We start from the raw sequence: 16,508 nt of genomic DNA on the forward strand, positions 1-16,508 counted from the left end.
TTTTTTCTATTAAGAACTGAGCATGCTTTGAGGAAAAAGAATGACAGGAGAAAGCCTTACTGACCCTTCAAACTATTCCTGTTCCTCTATTTTCAGAACAGGGCATGGTGGCACACACCTTTAGTCCCAGCGCTCGGGAGTCAGAGGCAGGCGGCTCTCTGTGAATTTGAGGCCAGCCTGGACTATAAAGCAAATTCCAGGACAGTCAGGGCTCTTACAAAGTGAAACCCTGTCCCCCAAAACAAAAAAAAAAAACAAATAAAAGAATGCGGCACACGGAAGAGTTGCTCATGGGTTAAGAGCATTGCTGCTTTGCAGAGAGAGAACCAGGTTCAGTTCCCAGCATCCACGTGGTGAGATGCCGATGACCATCCGTAACTCCAGTTCCAGGGGCTCTGGTGCCCTCTTCTGATCTCTGCCAGCCCTAGGCCAGCACATGGTGTACATACATCTATGCAAGGAGAACGCTCAAATGCACTAAACAAATGAATCTTTAAAAAAGATTAAAAGAATCGTGTGTGTGTGTGTGTGTGTGTGTGTGTGTGTGTGTGTGGTGTACGTGGAGGTTTGCACGTGCAGAAATGAGAGGACAAGTTTGGGAGTCAGTTCTCTCCTTTTGCCGTGAAGAGTTGGGATGGAACTCAGATCATCAGGCTTGGAGGCAAGCACCTCTACCTGCCATGCCGCCTCCCCAACAGCCCCCAACTGCATTACAGGCAAGGCGCAGATTGCAAGCACTATGCCAAGCAACGCAGAGGAATGAAGCCATGCATGTGCTGTTTTCTCTTAGAGTGCAGACATGCACCAACATGCCCAGCTCTTTTTGTCCCTTGAGATAGAACCTTGCTAGCCGCAGACTCATGGCCTCATGCTCATGGTAATTCTCCTGCCATCAACCTCCAGAGACCTGGGGTTACAGACATGCTCTGCTAGGCCCAGCTGAGGAAATTGGACTTCTTTTCCTATCCTAGATATGGTCTTCCCTCCCAGAAAACCAGTGTTGGTATTTTCCTGCGGAATTTTCTCCAGCACATGTCTGCATATGTGTTATGTTTAATCATATATTAATCATATATACCTGTAATTCCAGCTCGTGAGAGGCCGAAGCAGGATGTTTATGAGTTGGAAGCCAGCCTGGGCTACAATAGCAGAACTTATTTTTCTTTTAAAAAAAAAAAAAGGAAGAAGAGGAGGAGGAGGAGAACATGGTAACATACACTTTTAATCCCAGCACTTGGGAGGCAGAGATAGAAAGCTCTATAAATTTGAAGCCATCCTAGTCTACCTAAGAGAGTTCCAGGCCAACCAGTATTACCCAATTTCAAAAGAAAGAAAGACAAGAAGAAAGAAAGAAAGAAAGGAAGAAAGAAAGAAAGAAAGAAAGAAATTTTGTGCACAAAGAGATCATATTATATATACATATGTTTTGTGTGTGTGTGTGTGTATGTGTGTGTGGGTTTTGTTTGTTTGTTTGTTTGTTTGTTTGTTTGTTTTTTTGGAGTTGTTAACATTCCCTAAGATTTTCTTTTCCACCCAGAACTGCCTTATTTTTCTTTCTTTCTTTCTTTCTTTTTTTCCCGGAGCTGGTGACCGAACCCAGGGCCTTGCGCTTCCTAGGTAAGCGCTCTACCACTGAGCTAAATCCCCAACCCCAATATTTTTCAATGTATCCATAGGCCTATTCAACCCATCAGCAGACATTTACATATTACATTTCAAAGAGGCATTTACAAATGATTGGCTTCCGTGGCTACAACTTGCTAAAGCAATGGTTAAGTCAATCTGGCTGTGACTTTCCCACCAGGAAAGTATTTGCAGCCCACTTCTTCAAAAGGAATGTCGGTATTTGTGGATGAGTCAAGTCGTGTCCCAGGGGGTAGCCCCATGAACACAGATCTGACTCATTTGCTGCCTCTCTCCCTCCCTCCCTCTCTCCCTCCCTCCCAGAGAATCTTTGCAAAAGGGCCCTACCCCTGCAAAGCTATTTTGCAAAAAATATCCACATTGGCAAACTTCTCCCGGGATTCTTATTAGTAAATGCCAACTAATTCCAACAGGGGATGTGTCGAGCCGTGCACAATGTTTTACCAACCCTGACAGACACCCAGACCTGGAGCCCAGCCATCCTTTCCAGAACCCTTCGTTTCATTTCAGTGGAAAGCAGTGAGCCCTTTTCCTGTGTCACTGCAAGCCACCCGGCATTGCCGACATTTCAGATTCATCTTTGGGCTTTCCATTGCTCTGTCTGCTCACTGAAGTGTGTGTGTGTGTGTGTGTGTGTGTGTGTGTGTGTGTGTGTGTGTGCGCGCGCGCGCGCGCGCGTGCTATTCACTATTCCCTGGTTTGTTTCAGCTGCTGAATATGAGTCCAAACAATGGATGGTGAGGGCAAAGCAAGTATTTCCTTAGGTGCAAGAAAAGCACACACACTCACACACACACACACACACACACACACACACACACACACCAGATTGCAATCATATCAGCAGCTAGACTCTCCCGGTGATCTATCGTGTTCCTCCAACCATGCATCTGCTCAATAAAGGGCAAGAGTTTACCGTGAGCCAGCTTTGGGGGCATAAGAGAGGATGGAGAAGCATCTGTAGGAGTCAAGTAAGGGACCAGCACGACCCAGGAAATGGCGGAGTTATGAAAGCAGATGGTGAAACAGTCGAGCACTGTCCACCTCACTGTGGTTCTGTCCTTCTCTTTACTAGGTTGCATGTAAGGAAATGCAGCGAGAGATGTCTAATCTGTTCCACTCAGCTTCCGGTCTCAGCTGAGAGAGATCCCAGGCGGACACTGTGTTTGGTGAACAATAAACCGTTGGGATGGGGGATGTGTCCTTACATCAGAGAAGCCAAGGCCAGCCATCAGCAGCTGGCTCACAGCTGCCACAAACAGCAGGCACCCCCACCCCAGCTTTAATGGTGCTATTCTTATTTCTCTCGTGTATTTAAAAGACCTTCAGTTGTCCGTATGTTTCTCCTCGTCAAAAATCCCTTCTCATGCCAGGCTGAGGTGGTGTACACCTTTAATCCCAGCACTGGGGAGGCAAAGGCAAGTGGGTCCATGAGTTCGAGGTCAGCCTGGTCTACAGAAAGAGATCCCCGGCAGCCAAGGATACACAGAGAAACCTTTCCTCCAAAGGGTAAGCCAAAACAAGTCTCTCTCTCTCTCTCTCTCTCTCTCTCTCTCTCTCTCTCTCTTAAAGATTTATTTATTGTATGTATGTGAATACACTGTCATTGTCTTCAGACACACCAGAAGAGGGCTTCAGATCTCATTACAGATGGTTGTGAGCCACCATGTGGTTGCTGAGAATTGAACTCAGGACCTCTGGAAGAACAGTCAGTGCTCTTAACCACTGAGCCATTTCTCCAGCCCACAAGTCTCTTTTCAAAAAAAAAAAAAAAATTAGTATGTTGGAGCCAAGTGTGGTGACATATGTAACCGCACCATTTGGGAGGCAGAGCCAAGAGAATCAGGAGTTCGAAGTCATACTCAGTTACATAATGAGTTTGAGGCCACCCTAGCTACATGAGACCCTATCTCAGACAAGCAAGCAAACAAAAACTGAACAGAATAGCTACTGGGCTGGGATGTTAGTGGAGTCATATACCTAGAGAATGTTAGGCCCTGTCTTGGGTCCCATGAATCAATCAATAACTTTTTTTTTTTTTTTTGGTTCTTTTTTTCGGAGCTGGGGACCGAACCCAGGGCCTTGTGCTTCCTAGGCAAGCGCTCTACCACTGAGCTAAATCCCCAACCCCAACTTTTTTTTTTAAGACAGTGTCTCCCTATGTTGCCCTGGCTTCCTTGGAACTTGCTACGTAGACCATACTGGTCTTGAACTCACAGAGACCCACCTGCTTCTGCCTCCAGAGTGCTGGGTTTGAAGGTGTGTGCCATCATGTCTGGCTTAATTTCTAAAATTTATTTATTTTTATTTTATGTGCATTAGTGTTTTGCCTGCACGTATGTCTGTGCGAGGGTGTCAAATCTTGAAGTTACAGATAGTAGTAAACGGCTGTGTGTGTGCTGGGATTTCCCCCGAGGTATCTCTCCAGCTCCCAGTCTGGCTTAATTTTTGTTGGTTGTTTGCTTGTTTGTTTGTTTGTTTGTTTGAGACAGGATCTCACTATGTAGCCCTGGCTGTCCTGGAACTCTCTATGCAGACCAAACTGACCCTAAACTTAACAGAGATGTAGTTACCTCTGCTTCTCTCTCTCTCTCTTTCCCTCCCTGCCTCCCTCTTATCCCCCCCTCAGATTTATTTATTTATTTTATGTATGTGAGGATACCATCACTGTCTTCAGACACACCAGAAGAGGGCATCAGATCCCATTACAGATGATTGTGAGCCACCATGTGGTTGCTGGGAATTGAACTCAGGACCTCTGGAAGAGCAGTCAGTGTTCTTAACCACTGAGCCATCCACCATGCTCATCCTTTTTTACTATTTTATTTTTTCCCATTAATTAATTTATTTATTCCCTTTACATCCTGATCACTTATTTTGGAATTTTCGATAATTAGCCTTGGACTCCCAAATGCAAGGCTCCCTCCTCCCATCCCTCACAACCTACTTAGCTATCCAGCCATCATACCAACTCAACACTAGAATGCTCTTCTGCAATCGTAGAGGGTCCTTTCTGTTAACGGCACCATCATCAACTAAGGTCACAGTGCATTCCCGACTCCTTTAACTTCTCTCTTGCCCACATGTCCCAAACCAAGTGAAATCCCACCGTCTGCCTGTTCTCCTCCATGACTGCTTCCCTGCGGTTTCCGTTCCTGGAGTCAGGGTGCTGGCAGTCACAGACACCCACACTGTTACCATATTCCTTATTAGTACATTGCTGTAGTCTTTAAAATATATATTTATTTTTATTATTTCAAAAAAAAAGTTAACGTATTTATTTGTGTGTGTGCACAGATGTGTGTGGATTCCTAGGGATTCAGAAACGGGCACCAGATCCCCTGGAACTGGAGTGATAGGCAGCCGTGAGCTCTAAGAGTCATGGTCTGGTCCTCTGAAGGAGCGGCGAGTGTTTTTAACTGAGCCATCTCTTCGGTGTCTTGTTGCGTCCTTTTAAACATTTTGACAGTGTGTGTGTCTGTGTATGCTATGTGTGTATGAGAGCAGATGCCCACAGGGGCCAGAAGAGGGCCTTGAGAGCTCTCAGGTTTGGTTCCCGGCATCCACACCGCAGCTAACAACCCTCTTGTAATTTCTGTTCTAGAGGATGCGACGCCATCTGCTGGCCTCCTCCGGGCCTAGGAATACCTGTGGTACGTAGTCATACACGTACACGAAATAACCATACGCATAAAATAAAAACAAATAAGATTTTTTTTTTTTTAAAGAAAAGGGCCTGGGGCTCTCTGGAGCTGGAGCTCCAGGCTACTGTGAGCTGCTGGGAACTGAACCGGTGGGTCCTCTGTAAGAGCAACGCTCACTCTTTTGGTTTATTTACCTTGAGGCAGCTTCTGGGATCCCAGGCCATCTCTCCAGCTCCTGTCTCTGGGTCTTTAACTCTTCTTTTCAATTCGCACTGCAGGCACAGCATGGCTGGTTAATTTTCCTAAAACTTTGCCTTGGCTGTCCACTCCCTTTGGAGGGGAAGGCACCCTCTGCAGCTTTACCTCCCTGGAGAGGGCGGAGTCAGGAGACCTGGCTGCCGGATCTTGCCTGGGATTTAACCTTTAATACATAGTAATGATTGCTGCTCATTTCTTCCGTTTTTTATGTTAACCTCCTGCTAGTCCAGTTCGCCTGATAGATCCTAGTCCAAAGACAAGCCACAGCCACCATCTGGTTGGGTATTGCTTCGTTCTATGCATGGGTTTACTCTCCAGTTAGACCAGAACCTCTCTGATGCCGATCTGGTGGGAACACAGATATGTTTAAAAGGAGCTGAGGATTGTGGTTCATACCTGTACCCCTCCACACACGGAAATCAAGGAAGGAGGATTTTTAAAATATATATTTATTTATTTTATATGTGTGTGTGCCCGTGTGTGCGTGTATACATGTATGTGTGGATCTGCAGAGGCCAGAAGAGGGTGTCAGATCCCCTGGAGTTAGTTACAGGTGATTATGAGACGTCTGGATATGGTTGTTTAGAACTAAACTCAGGTGCTCTGCCAGAACACGGAGAATTTTTGAGTTGGGAGTCAGGTTTTCTATAAGAGCAGGGGGACACTCTTGACTTGGGAGCCACTCCTGCTTCCCCAGAAAGAGAATCTCGAGTTCAAGGCAAGCTGGGTTTTATAGTAACAAGATCCTACCTCAAAAAATAAATAAATAGGTCTGGAGAGATGGCTCAGTGATTAAGAGCACTGACTGCTCCTCCAGAGGTCCTGAGTTCAAACCCCAGCAACCACATGGTGTCTCACACCCATCTGTGGTGGGATCCGAGGCCCTCTTCTGGTGTGTCTGAAGATAGCTATAGTGTACTCATGCACAAAATAAATAAATAAATCTTTAAATTAAAAATAAAAGGAGGCAGGTAAGGGCCAACATAATGGCTCAACAAGTAAAGATGCTTGACACCAGGCTCTTACAATCTGAGTTCCATCCTAGGATCCTCAGGGTGGAAAGAGAGATCCCCTCAGATTGTCCTGCACACACACACACACACACACACACACACACACACACACACACACACACACGTATTCTCAATAAGACTAGGCCTGGCGGTGCATTCCTACAATGTCAGCACATGGGAGGTGCAGGGAAGAGAATCAGTTCAAGGTCATACCCAGCTCCACAGATATTTCCAGACCACCAGGGATACCCCATGAGACCTTGTCTCAAAATAACAACAGGGCTAGAGAGATGGTTAAGCAGTTAAGAACACTAGCTGCTCTTCAGGAGGACCCAGGTTCAATTCCCAGCACCCACACCGTGACTCACAATTGTCTATAACACCCTCTGGGACACCACACACACACTGGTGCACAGATGTACATGTAGGCAAAATACACATGCATGTAATGTTTTAAAATTACAATAACAGTAACAATAGCTAAGGATGTTACAAGGAGGAAATATGTTCACGTCTGTGAGGAACATGTCAGAACAGTTGATGTGCTCTTGTGGCAAGCAACCTGCATGGCCCCTTTCAGTTTCCCTCACTTGAACGAGTCTAGAATGAGGTTTCCAGTAGTTCCCCATAAGCTCATTCTACATCGGAGCTGAGCCTCCTTTCTTTCCAACTTTCTGCTTGGAACCAAACTCAAACTTTCAAAACAAGTTGTTCTCTACAAACACAGAAGCATTTAGCAGCTGAGCTCCATTCGGCCACGGTGTCTTTGGTGGAATTTGGCCCTTATCCCAGGAAACAGTGTTTCCATTTCACAATGTAACAACAGGAAGAGTGTGAACTTCGCTTGGGTTATAGATTCCTGCAGGGCCTCTAATTTCCACAACTCCATTGTGCTCTGCTTGGGAGAGTCCAGCTGTGCGTTGGCGGAGTGACTCACGTTTCCCTCAAGACACATATTCCTGAGTCCCAGGGGCTCTGACTAGTGTGGAAGGGCAATTATCTCAGACTCTTGTCCTGGATCCCCTGTGTGATTTCCAAGACATAATGGTTTCCCCTTGGGCTGAAATTCAAAGAAGCCACTGGGCTATGCAGAATTGTATGCACCAAACATTGTATGGCTTACAAGTGATTGAGTGACAGAGTGACCATTTTGACACCCAAAAATGGTACCCAAAAGAAGCAGGATCTATATGTACCGCTGGATTGCCTAATAGTCTCTTGAAGGAAATATACAAAAAGTAAAAGGTGGTGTTTTCTTCTGGTTGTTTGTTTGGTTGTTTTGTTTTGTTTTTTTCAGACATGATCTCTGTATGTAGCCCTGGCTGTCCTGGAACTCATCGTGTAGACCAGGCTGGCCTCAAACTCAGAGGTTCTCCTGCCTCTGCCTCCTGAGTGCTGGGATTAAAGGTGTGTGCCAATGCCACCTGGCAGAAGTTTTAAATAAGATGTGGTGACTCATGCATGTGATGTCAGCTCTCAGGAGGCAGAGGCAGGAGGATTACTAAAAGTTTGTGGCCAACCTGGGTTACATAGTGAGTTCCAGGTCTCCTGACTGACTGGGACTCCCCCCCCCCATATATATCAGAGAGAAAGTATAATTTACACATAATTTACAGAGAGAGAGAGGAAAAGAGAAAGGAACTTTGTTTCAATGAAGAAAGAAGAAAGACTAGATGCTTCAAAAAGGTGTATGTCATTCAGGGGAAACAAATATGTAACAGGATCTCCAGAATAAGGGAAGAGACTATCTAAAAACGTTTTGTTTTGTTTTGGAGACAAGGTCACAAGTAGCTCAGGCTGGCCTCAAATTCAGTATGACCCTGAAGGTGACCTTAAGGCCTTGATTGTGCACCTGAGTTCTGAAATCATGGGTGGGTCCCACCATATCTAGGCTAAAAGTCTTCATTATTTTTTTAGATTTATTTATTTATTATATATGAGTACACTGTAGCTGTCTTCAGACACACCAGAAGAGGGCATCGGATCCCATTACAGATGGTTGTGAGCCACCACGTGGTTGCTGGGAATTGAACTCAGGACCTCTGGAAGAGCAGTCATTGGTGCTCTTAACTACTGAGCCATCTCTCCAGTCTCAAAAGTTTTCGTTTTAAAAAAAAAATTGAATTTACAGGAAAAAAAAATTCTTGTGTCAGGACATGATGGTTTGTATATGCTTGGCCCAGGAAGTGGCACTATTAGGAGGTGTGGCCTTGTTGGAATACATGTGTCACTGTGGGTGTGGGCTCTAGAACCCTCATCCTAGCTGCCTGGAAGTCAGTACTCTGCTAGCAGCCTTCAGATGAGGATGTAGAACTCTCAGCTCCTCCTGCACCATGCCTGCCTGGATGCTGCCATGCTCCCACCTTGATGATAATAGACTGAACCCCAGAACCTGTAAACCAGTCCCAATTAAATCTGTCTTTTATAAGACTTGCCTTGGTCATGGTGTCTGTTCACAGCAGGAAAACCTTAACTAGGATTCAGGGTCTCACTAAGTAGCCCTGACTGGCCTGGAACTAGCTACGTAGACTAGGCTGCTCTCAGACTCACAGAGTCATAGCCTCAGCCTCCTCAGTGCTGGAAGTTGAGGTGTGAATTATCATTCATTTTACAGTCAAACCCCAGACCTTATGGATGCTAGGCAAACACTCCAGCCCCAGATATATACTCCCGGCCAGATAACGGTCTCTTTAAGGGACTCCCTTCAACTAGCGCAACAGCACCTCATTCTTCCGTTGGCTTTGGTAACAGAACTTCTGAAGGTTACATGACACTTATTCTGAAAGTGTTCCCCAAGTTCCCATGAGATTAGGTGGCGGGGATTTTATCACAGCAGGGACAGCAAAAAGACGGAAGCTATGTTCCTTTTCCTTCCAATCAGGTAGACAAAATATGTAATTTGCCTATTATTACAGCAGTTAACCTTGGTCACGTAAGGGTCAAGGATGTCCTCTGCCAGCCAGATTTCCCGTAGGAAATGACTCTTTATCTCTCCCATAAACAGTAAATATTTTTACAGGGCAACATTTTGAGACTCGTTTAATATTCCATTTCTTTATAAACGTTTGCTTGCTCATTAGTTTGAGAATGCATTGAGTTTTCTGATTGAATTAGTGATGTCTATGATAGCTGTTCAATGATAATTTTTAATCTGAGTTCATATTTATTTATTTATGGGTACAAGTGTCTTGACTGTATGCAGGGATTGGGCACCATATGCATGCCTGTTGGAGTCCCTGAAACTTTTAGTGACCACATGGATGCCGGGAATTGAGCCCTGGTGCTCTACAAAAGCAGCAAGTGCTCTTGACTACTGTGCCGCCTTTCCATCCCAGAATGGTAATTTTCTCTCTCTCTCTTTTTCTTTATTATTTGTTTAACGTATATGAGTGCACTGTCTTCAGACACACCAGAAGAGGGCATCAGATCTCATTACAGATGGTTGTGAGCCACCATGTGGTTGCTGGGAATTGAACTCAGGACCTCTGGAAGAGCAGTCAGTGCTCTTAACTGCTGAGCCATCTCTCCAGCCCAGAATGGTAATTTTCTAATCCCTTTTTTATTACTTCTCTATTCAAATCGATGTTCTCCAAGCGAATCTCTCTCTTTTATCTTACTTATATAGACTATAGGCTTTGAATTACTATTTTTTTTTAGAGGCATGTAATTTTTTTTTACTCTCACCATTTTTGTTTGTGTTTCAAACACACACAAAAAGATCTTGTGTAGCCTAGGCTAGACTTAAATTTTTTTTTTTTTTTGGTTTTTTTTCTTTAGACTTGAATTCTTGATCTGCCTCCTCCTCTATCCATCACTGGCCTGCTTCACAACCACCAGTATCATCGATTTGATGCTCAAATTGTCCCAGATTTGGCAGTGGAAGGTCCTCCAAGATGGTTTATGTACCATTTTGCCATTGCACCCCATTCCTCAAACCCCATCATATTGTTACTACAAGATACTCAATGTTGCCAGGCAGTGGTGGTCATGCCTTTAATCCAGCACTCCCGAGGCAGAGGCAAGAGGATCTCTGTGAGTTCCGAGCCAGCCTGGTCTATAGAGGCCAGCAAGGCTACACAGAGAAACCCTGTGTTGAAAAACAAAAATAAAAACTAAAACAAAACAAACACAAGATACTGGATGTGAACTCTCACAGCTCCTCCCGACAGTGTTGTTTTGTTAGACCCGGCCGCGGGCTGCAGCACTGCCGTGGGTTGATGTGATTAGTAAAATGTCTATTGAAGAAAGAAAAAAGGAAAGAAGGAAGGAGTTTGCTTGGAACAATTGAGGTCCTAAAATCGATCCTCCGCCCTGCTCTACGGTAACCCTCCTGCACCGTTAAAGGAAACAAAACTCACTATCTGGTAGCATAAAGTCATAAAGAACAATTGCGGGGTTGAGGATTTAGCTCAGTGGTAGAGCGCTTGTCTAGCAAGCGCAAGGCCCTGGGTTCGGTCCTCAGCTCCGGAACAATTGCAAGCCCTTAAGTTTTGTTTGCTTGAGACAGTCTTGTATAGTCCAGTCTGGTCTCAAATTCTTTATGAAGTCTGGGATGGCCTTTAAATTCCTGACTGTCTTGCCTCTCCCTCCTCAGCGCTGGAGTTACAGGTGTACACTACCCCATCGTGTTAACGCTGTCCAGGGGATCCGTGGGTGCATGCTAGTCCAGCACTCTACCAAAGGAACTGAACCTCCCGCCCTACAAAGTAACTCATAAACACAGGGCTTAAATTTCTTACCCAGAGAACGCTGTGCTCAGCGATCAACAGGCAGTCTAGGAAATCAAGGAGAACGGAGCTCCCACCAGCTCCTCGTCTGCTTCTGGGAGAATAGGAACAGCAGCCTCGAAATGTCCAAAGACCCTAATACAATAGCAAAGCCAGGACCCTGCCTTAAAAGAGTGAGGGTCTCCCAAGGCGACCGGGCTGGAGAGGCAGGCCAGCTTCCGGCTCAGCTCTAAATTATCCCACCAGAGGGCGCTCTGGTGCAACAGTGAGTGTGCCTGTGACTGGGCAAAGGCGACGCTGCACTCCCTGGGTCTCCTCTCTGTGCCCCTTTTCGTTCCCCTTTTGGGAACCCAACGCTGAGTAAAGTTCTGGAGCACAGCTGCATCTTGAGGAAGAAATCACCATCTGTTTGATGGGGTGTTTTTCAAAAATGCAGGCAGCGCGCAGTTCCTTGTCTCCATGACTTAGAAGCTTGACGACTGAGCCTATCTATGTTCTACTGCAAAATGACTTTGACAGTTTGGGATCTTAACAGAGAAGCTCAGCTACCCAGTGAAGGTAGCCGTGTTCCTTGCCGTTAATAATATAAATGTGTATCATACACTGGAAACGAGCCGCCTCTTGGCTCCATGGGCTGCACAAGTTTCCACACAATTTTACACTGCGTGACCCTGTTTTGAGAAGTCCTTACTGAGAGGCAGACACTGAAGCACAGAGGTAAAGGAACCCGACTGCAAGGAGATGCACAGGAAGGACCCAGAAAGCCATCATTCCTCTTGTTATCTTTTTTTAATATTTTTTATTTACATTTCAAATAGCATTCCCTTTCCCAGTTTCCCGTCCATAAACCCCTTATCCCAATCCCCCTCCGCCTTCTTCTATGAGGGTGTTCCCCCCACCAACCAACCTCCCCTTCCCGCTCCCTGCCCTGAAATTCCCCTACTCTAAGGGGATCCAGCTTTGGCAGAACCAAGGGCTTCTCCTCCCATTAGTGCCCAAGAAGGCCATCCTCTGCTACATATGTGGCTGGAGACATGGGTCTGTCCATGTGAGGTCTTTGGGTAGTGGTTTAGTCCCTGGGAGCTCTGGTTGTTTGGCATTGTTGTTCTTATGGGGTTGCAAGCCCCTTCAGCTCCTTCAATCCTTTCTCTAACTCCTCCGATGGAGACCCTGTTCTCAGTTCAGTGGTTGGCTGTGAGCATCCACCTCTGTATTTGTCAGGCTCTAGCAGAGCCTCTCAGGAGACAGCTATAACAGGCTCCTGTTGGCATGCACTTCTTGGCATCAGCAACACTGTCTAGTGTTGGTGGCTGTATGCATATGGCCTGGATCCCCAGGTGGGGCAGGCTCTGAATGGCTGTTCCTTCAGTCTTTGCTCCAAACTTTGCCTCCATATCCTCTCCTGTGAGTATTTTTGTTCCCCCCTTTTAAGAAGGAGTGAAGCATCTGCATTTTGGTCATCCGTCTTGAGCTTTATGTGGTTTTTGGGTTGCATCTTGGGTAATTTGAGCTTTTGGGCTAATATCTATTTATCAGTGAGTACATACCGTGGTTTTTAGATTATTTGTCTGTTTGTTTTTGTTTTTGTTTTTTGTAATTGGGTTACCTCACTCAGGATGATATTTTCCAGTTCCATCCATTTGCCTATGGATTTCATGAAGTCATTGTTTTTAATAGCGGAGTAGTACTCCATTGTGTAGATGTACCACATTTTCTGTATCCATTCCTCTGTTGAAGGACATCTGGGTTCTTTCCAGCATTTGTCTATCATCCCCTTGGTATTCTTTAATAATACCTGTAAAACCAGAAAAGGTTCTTTCAGTTAAGGCACACTATAAGCTGCCCAGTGCCGGTACTGGGAATCGAACTCTGGAAGGGCAGAACACACTCTTTTATTTGTTTTTGTTTTGCCTTTTGGTTTGAGATTGATGTTCAGGTTTTGTTTGGTTGGGTTGGTTTTTGTTTTTGTTTTTTTTGTTTTTTTTTGTTTTTTTTGTTTTTTTTTTGTTTTTTTTGTTTTTTTTGTTTTTTTTTTTTTTTGAGACAGGGATTCTCTGTATAGCCCTGGCTGTCCCGGAAATCACTCTGTAGACCAGGCTGGGCTCAAACTCACAGAGATCTACCTGCCTCTGCCTCAAAGGTGCTGGGATTAAAGGAGGAGGCTGTCATCACCTGACAAAAAAAATGTATTAATTATTTGTGCGTGTGTGTGTGTGTGTGTGAGAGAGAGAGAGAGAGAGAGAGAGAGAGAGAGAGAGAGAGAGAGACCTTACTCCTTACTCCTGTGGAGGTCAGAGGACAACTTTGTGGCATTAATTCTCTCCTTCCACCTTTACTGGGTTCCAGGAATTGAACTCATGTCCCTGGGCCTGCTCAGCCAGCACCTTCGCCTGCTGAAACATCTCTCCAGATTGGGGAGGTGGCAGGGCTTTCTTTTGGAACTGTCTCTGTATGTAGCCCAGGCTTGCACTTCTTATCCAAGTGCTAGGATTATAGATAGGGACCATGATGCCTGACTTTAGTAACAAACTTTGATGGGTAAAAGTTCTTAACTTAAGCTTGAATTAAAAATTTAGATCTTAGATACCTGCCTCTTTCTCTCTTTCAAGTGCTGAGATTAAAGGCATATGCCACCACCATCCAGCTGTGTCTCAAGTTTCTGTGATGACACATCTTCTATTCCTGAGGTGGTTTCTTTCCCTTTAAAAAAAAAAAAAAGATTTATTCATTTATTATATATAAGTACACTGTAGCTGTCTTCAGATACACCAGAAGAGGGCATCAGATCTCTTTACAGATGGTTGTGAGCCACCATGTGGTTGCTGGGAATTGAACTCAGGACCTCTGGAAGAGTAGTCGGGTGCTCTTAACTGCTGAGCCATCTCTCCAGCCCCTCTTTCCCTTTTTAAAAAGATTTATAGGGGTTGGGGATTTAGCTCAGTGGTAGAGCGCTTGCCTAGGAAGCGCAAGGCCCTGGGTTCGGTCCTCAGCTCCAAAAAAAAGAACCAAAAAAAAAAAAGATTTATTTCTTATTGATGTGTATACGATTTATAAGTGTGTGTGTGTGTGTGTGTGTGTGTGTGTGTGTGTGTGTGTGTGTGTTGTGTGTTGTGTGTTGTGTGGTGGTGGTGGGGATGTGCAGATACCTTTAAAGGCCACAAGAGGGCACTAGATCCTCTGGAACTGGAGTTACAGGAGTAGGCAGTCTGATATGGGTACTTAGAATCCAACTCCAGGTCCTCTGGAAGAGCAGAAAACTTAAACTGCTATGCTATCTCTCAATCTGCTCATCCCCTCAGGTTGTGTCTTGTGCCCCCAATCACCTCTTCCTCTGAATTTCTCCAAAGTCTCTTAAGTTTTACTAAGTCTAGGGGCAAGAGGGATGGATCTGAGGTTAAGAGCGCTCACCATTCTTCTAGAGGATCAGAGTTCTGTTCCCAGAAGCCATGTCAGATGGCTCACAACTGCCTGTAACTCCAGCCCCATGGACTCAGCGCCCTCTTCTGGCCTCCACAGGTACTTGTACTCACATGGTATAGACACATGTACACAAACTTTTCTTTTTTTTTTTTTTTTTTTTTGGTTCTTTTTTTTTTTTTTCGGAGCTGGAGACCGAATCCAGGGCCTTGCGCTTCCTAGGCAAGTGCTCTACCACTGAGCTAAATCCCCAACCCCCACAAACGTTTTTAAAAGTTTTTTTTTACTAGTCTGTTCACCAACTTTTGGGTTGGCTGGTCATTATAAATTTCCATTAAATTGGGGTTGGGTATTTAGCTCAGAGGTAGAGCGCTTGCCTAACAAGCGCAAGGCCCTGGGTTCGGACCCCAGCTACGAAAAAAAGAAAATTAAAAAAAATTTTTTCCATTAAATTGCCTTTCTTCCTCTCTGTGTGTTAATTTGTATAAGTGTTTTGCCTGCATATACGTCTGTGTGCCGTGTGTGCCTAGTGTCCGCAGAAGCTGTAAGAGGGCGTTGAGTTCCCTGGAACTGTAGTTACAAATAAATGGGGGCTGGGGATTTAGCTCAGTGGTAGAGCGCTTACTTAGGAAGCGCAAGGCCCTGGGTTCAGTCCCCAGGGCCTTGCGGAAAAAAAGAACCAAAATAAATAAATAAATAAATAAATAAATAAATAAATAAATAAATAAATAAATGAACTGTGCCATGGTTTGTATCTGCTCGGCCCAGGGAGTGACACTCTTAGAAGGTGTGGTCCTGTTGGAGTGGGTGGAGTAGGTGTGACTTTGTTGGAGTAGGTGTGCCACTGTGGGTGTGAACTTAAGACCCTCACCCTAGCTGCCCGGAAGTCTGTATTCTGCTAGCAGCCTTCAGATGAAGATGTAGAACTCTCAGCTCCTCCTGCACCTGGATGCTGCCATGTTCCTGCCTTGATGATAATGGAGTGACTCTCTGAACCTGTAAGGCAGCCCCAATTAAATGTCCTTTTAAGAGTTGCCTTGGTCCTGGTGTCTGTTCACGGCAGTAAAGCCCTAAGACAAACTGCCCTGTGGGATCTGGGAGCAAACCTAGATGGTCCAGGAGAGTAGCCAGCACTTTTAACTGCTGGGCCATCTCGCCAGCCCCCTGTTTTCTATTATCTCTGTACACTAGTCACTACTTTCCTCCTTTTCATTGTATCTATCTATATTTTTCAATTTCCAGAAATAAATTTATAGCCTTTTTTTCCTTTTCCTTTCTTTTCCTTTTTTAAAAAAGATTTACCTATTTATTTTATATGAGTACACTGTGGCTGTCTTCAGACACACCAGAAGAGGGCATCAGATCCCATTACAGATGGTTGTGAACCACCCTGTGGTTGCTGGAAATTGAACTCAGGACCTCTGGAGGATCAGTCAGTGCTCTTAACCACAGAGCCATCTCTCCAGCCCCTTTTTTTCTTTTCTAATATATTCATTAAAAGCTATAAATCTCCATGTAGTCCAAGCTGGCCTCAAATTTTGAATTGCTTCAGCTGCCCGAGTGCTGGTACCATTACCCTTAGCTGTTATGGTCTGACACTCCGCCCCCACCCCACCCCAATAGAGTAGCCATTTTGTTCCATGCCTGCCAGCTATTTCATATTGTTGCTGTAACATGCCTGTCAGTCACTGACACAGAGCAGTGACTTGGCTCAAGGCCATGCTGACCACATCCCCTGTTTTGTTCTGTATGTCCTGAATGTTCTCTATGAGGTTCGCTAGTCTTAAGAAATTCCACAAAGCTTT

At 45.1% G+C, this 16,508-nt stretch overlaps 1 long non-coding RNA gene across 1 annotated transcript in view; it reads left to right on the forward strand.

The window, feature by feature from the left end:
• Positions 1-2,454: 2,454 nt before the first annotated feature.
• Positions 2,455-16,508, forward strand: part of LOC134480718 (uncharacterized) — a 17,692-nt gene continuing 3,638 nt past the window's right edge. The window contains exons 1-2 of the long non-coding RNA XR_010055457.1: positions 2,455-3,153; positions 5,249-5,297. This is a non-coding gene — a long non-coding RNA (uncharacterized LOC134480718). The remainder of the gene's footprint in view (positions 3,154-5,248; positions 5,298-16,508) is intronic.

This window comes from Rattus norvegicus, chromosome 10 (assembly GCF_036323735.1).
Source record: "Rattus norvegicus strain BN/NHsdMcwi chromosome 10, GRCr8, whole genome shotgun sequence".
NCBI classification, from domain to species: Eukaryota; Metazoa; Chordata; class Mammalia; order Rodentia; family Muridae; genus Rattus; species Rattus norvegicus.